Genomic DNA, 5,215 nt, shown 5'->3' on the forward strand with positions numbered 1-5,215 from the left:
TTGCTCCAAGCTTACAATTAGAGCCTCCAAAGCTTATTTCCTGGCTTTAGCTACCCTTATCCCAGTCTCCAATTCCTTACAAGTTTCTTTCAGTTCAGCAATCAGACCACCTTGAGAGGCTGGCTTCCTCACAGCAGATGTCATGACAATGTCATTGACATGACTGCCTTCAAATAATTTGTAATGAACTGACAGAGGAGGTTTTCTTCTACTAGGAAGATCATTTGTGCTCAGAATTCCAGGTTGCTGGCTCAGGATTATCCCACAAGTCATTGAGGGAAAAGCTATGGGCAACTTCACTACATTTGTAGAAGCATGTTTGACAATTTGTTCAAACATGAATCTACCATAATCAAAATTTAGCTTGGTTCCAACAGCAAATATGAACCTTCAAAGAGCATTTGAGATTGTAGAGATGTGATTGGTTGGTACCCAATTTGCTGACCCTATCTTGTGCAAGATAGCATATTTCACAGTTAGCTTTCCAGCAAGGATATGCTTCTTGCTAGGCCACTCCTTGACCTGTCTAGCAGTTATTTCCCTACAGACCTCATTGTCTGTGGCTTCTAGTTCACATGCACCTTCTGTTCCTCTTCCTAGGAACTTATTAATCACAGTTGGAGAAAAATTGATACACTTCCCTCTAACAAACACCTTACAAAACTCTTTGATGTTTTTATTAGCAATGTCCTCAGGGATGTTCACCACAAATTCTTTAACCAGACCTTCAAAACACTGAGATAACCCAATAACAATTTTCATTAATCCAACAGATTTAATCAGGTTCATGACCTCTTTAACCTCCATAGCATCCTTGCCCACTTCTCTTTCCACGACCACTCTTCTTTGGATTACAAACTTCCATTTTGTTGCTCCATCTTCAAGATGGAAGGAAATATTATCCAAGTGTACAACAACAACTTTTACAGGGGATTTCCTAACAGTTGTCCTCTTGACCGGGGAGATGTCAGGGACATCTTCTTCAACATCTTCATATGAGTCAGAACTGTCTCTCACTTTCCTCTTCTTCACCTTAACCTTGCTCCAAGACTTTGAGGGGCCTACACCAGTAGCCTTCTTAGTAGTTTTGGCTGTCATCATTTCAGCCACAGACCTACCCTTTATGGTCTTCATCCTCTTTGCCACACTAGGCTTCAAGTGATGAAGCAAGCTATCATCTTCATCATCCGATATCTCATCTTCCAGGTCAATCACCTTCTTTATAGAATCATGCTTCTTAGACTATGAGGCATTGGTAGATGCCACAGATTTCTTACTAGGCAAAGTTTGCCCTAAAGAGCATAATCCTTCAATAGCTATATCTTTTTCAGACCTAGAGGAATCATCCTCCTTCTCATTGTGAGGTCCAACCTCAGGAGAGGGGTCCCTTCTTGATAGAGGAGTAGAAACTCCCTTTACAGAGTGTCCCTCATTGAGGATTCTCGTAACAAGGTTCCTTATGACACGATCAGTGTGATGCATGTCGTCCTTAGAACTAGGAGTATAAGTAGAGTTAGAGGGGATATTGGAACTGTTACCTTGAGTAGGGCATGCCGTTGAGGATGAACCAGGAGCGTCTCCTGGAATGACAGACAGAGGAATCACGTCCAGAATATCTTCATTAAGAAAGTCCATAGAGGGAGTTCTATCTTTGTGCGCAGGATTGGTAGTTTTAGAACCAGATGGTGAAGGATGTTGTGACATCTTGTTGTTCTTGTGGAAAGTTTTCTGTTGCCCTAGCAGAGAAGGTTGATGAAGTTGAAGGAAGGTGGAAATGTTTGAGTAGAGGTTGCGTGTGAAAAGGCTATAGATGGAAGTTCCAATACTAGGTGATGATTTACCATAAATGGGGCACTTTCTTTTAAGTGGGCAGACATTATTTTTATTACCTTTTCCACTCCAAATTAATTGCTATAAATTCTCATAGATACAAATCCCTAATTTCCCTCTTAGACATTCAAATTGATTAGCATCCAAAGCCTTTGTAAATATATCAGCTAACTGCATTTCAATAGTAACATGCTCTAAGGCTATGATTTTCTCTTCCACTAGTTCTCTAATAAAATGATGACGAATATCAATATGTTTTATCCTGCTGCGCTGAATAGGATTCTTAGAAATATTTATAGCACTCAGGTTGTCACAGTACAATGTCATGACATCTTGCGTGACATTGTATTCAATCAGCATCAGTTTCATCCAAACCAGTTGAGAACAACTACTTCCAGCTGCTATGTATTCAGCTTCAGCAGTGGACAGAGACACACAATTTTGTTTCTTACTAAACCATGATATTAAGTTGTTCCCCAAGAAGAAGCATCCTTCTGATGTGCTTTTCCTATCATCAGCACTTCCAGCCCAGTCAGCATCACAGTATCTAGTCAGCATAGATCCAGATCCATGAGTGTACAACATCCCATAATCACTGGTGCCATTGACATATTTCAGTATCCTTTTCACTTGGTTTATGTGACTGACTTTTGGTTCAGCTTGATATCTAGCACAAACTCCTACAGCAAAAGCAATGCCAGGTCTGCTTGCTGTGAGATATAACAAACTCCCTATCATGCTTCTGTAGAGACTTTGATCTACACTAACACCATTTTCATCTTTGGAGACTTTCAGATGAGTAGGAGCAAGTGTCCTTTTATGACTTGCATTTTCATGCCAAACTTCTTAACAATGTTCTTGGCATATTTGCTTTGAGATAGAAAGATAGAATCTTCCATCTGCTTGACTTGTAGCCCAAGAAAATAGGTCAGCTCTCCAACAAGGCTCATTTCAAATTTAGACTGCATTTGTTTAACAAAATGTTCGACCATCTGATCTGACATCCCACCAAACACAATATCATCCATATATATTTAAGCCACCATGAGTTTTCCTCCTTCATTCTTAACAAATAAGGTCTTGTCAATGCCTCCCTTCATGTATCCATTGTTAATGAGAAACCCTGTGAGTCTATCATACCAAGCCCTAGGAGCTTGTTTCAAACCATAAAGGGCTTTCCTCAACTTATACACATGCTTTGGAAGATTTGGATATGTAAATCCTTTAGGTTGTTCAACATATACTTCCTCATTTAAGTAACCATTCAAGAAGGCACTTTTTACATCCATTTGGAACAATTTAAACTTCAGAATACATGCCACTCCAAGCAATAGTCTAATGGACTCAAGGAGAGCTACAAGGGAAAATGTTTCATCAAAATCAACTCCTTCAACTTGAGTGTATCCTTGTGCTACTAATCTTGCTTTATTTTTAGTAACCACCCCTTGTTCATCAGATTTATTCTTGTAAACCCACTTTGTTCCAATAACATTTATTCCTTCAGGTCTTGGAACCAGTTCCCATACTTCATTTGTCTTGAATTGGACTAACTCTTCATGTATGGCATTGATACAGAATTCACCAATCAAGGCTTCCTTGACATTGCTAGGCTCAATCTTGGACACAAAACAACCATGTGAGATTACTTCCCTTGATCTAGTTGTGACTCCTTTATTTGGGTCTCCTATAATGAGATTTTTCGGATGATCCTTCTGAATTCTGATAGAGGGTCCCTTATTAATTTTGTCAGCTTCAGGTTCATCTTGAGTGAGTTCACTCTCATTACTTTTGTCTGGGAAATCAACTGGGCCATCATTTTGAGATATCTCAACATCGTTTGTGACATCAGTTTGTTGATCATCAACCACAACATTGATAGATTCCATCATTACTTTTGTTCTGGAATTAAAGACTCTAAATGCTCTGCTGTTTTGTTGAGTAGCCCAGAAATATTCCTTCATCACTCTTGGGATCCATCTTCCTTCTTTGTTCACGATCAATCAAGATATAACATTTGCTACCAAACACATGGAAGTATTTGACAGTAGGTCTTCTTCCTTTCCAGACTTCATATAAAGTAGTAGGAGTTCCTTTCTTTAAGGTTACTCTATTGTGTACATAGCATGTTGTGTTCATAGCTTCAGCCCAGAAGTGGTAGGGCAATTTCTTAGCATGAATCATAGCTCTGGCAGATTCTTGGAGAGTTTTATTTTTCCTTTCTACCACACCATTTTGCTGAGGAGTAATGGGAGATGAGAACTCATGACTAATTCCTTCAGATGCACAGAATCCAGCAAATTTGTTGTTCTTGATTCTTATAACCTGACTTTCTTTTTCTCTTTGAAGTCTTAGGCAAAGATCTTTGAATACCTCAAATACATCAGATTTTTCCCTTATAAAATTGACCCAGGGGTATCTGGAGAAGTCATCCACCACCACATAATCATACTTTTTCCCACCAAGACTTTCCACCTGCATAGGTCCCATCAAGTCCAAGTGGAGAAGTTCCAGCACTCTGGAAGTGGTGTCATGTCTGAGCTTCTGATGTGACATCTTTGTCTGTTTTCCAATCTGAAACTCCCCACAAACTCTTCCTTCATCAATCTTTAAATTTGGGATTCCTCTGACAGCTTCAACAGATATAATCCTCTTCGTTCCTTTAAGATGCAGATGGCCCAATTTTTGATGCCATATCTTCACTTCTTCTTCTTTGGCTAGACTACACATTGAAGAATAACCAGTTTCTTGAGAACTCCACATATAGCAGTTGTCCTTAGACCTGACTCCTTTCATGATCACTTCATTTTCTTTATTAGTAATCCGACATTCAGTTTTTGTGAATTTTACATTTAGACCTTGGTCACATAGTTGACTGATGCTGATTAGGTTTGCAGTCAGTCCTTTAACAAGTAGGACATTGTCAAGGTTAGGGACTCCAGGAAAGTTTAGCTTTCCAATCCCCTTGATTTCACCCTTTGCTCCATCACCAAAGGTTACATAGCTGGTGGCATGAGGATGAAGATCAATTAGCAGTTTTTGCTTCCAGTCATGTGTCTGGAGCATCCACTGTCAAAATACAAGTCTTCTTTGGCTGAAACTCTGAAGGAAGTGTGAGCTATCAGGTTAGTAACACCAGTCCTAGGAACCCATTGTTTTCTGTTGACAGGGATGTGATGTTTGGGTCTAGGTTGATGATGAGAAGGACTAGGATAGCCATAAAACTTATAGCAGAATGGTTTTATGTGGCCAAATTTTCCACAGTAATGACATCTCCATCTTTGGTGTTTTCCTTTATGTTGTCTTCCCTTATGATGTTGTGACACATGATGTGACATCTTTGGTTTGATACCAGTGTGACTACACTCAGGTTTGGATTCATTGAACC

This window comes from Lathyrus oleraceus, chromosome 3 (genome assembly GCF_024323335.1).
Source record: "Lathyrus oleraceus cultivar Zhongwan6 chromosome 3, CAAS_Psat_ZW6_1.0, whole genome shotgun sequence".
NCBI lineage: Eukaryota > Viridiplantae > Streptophyta > Magnoliopsida > Fabales > Fabaceae > Lathyrus > Lathyrus oleraceus.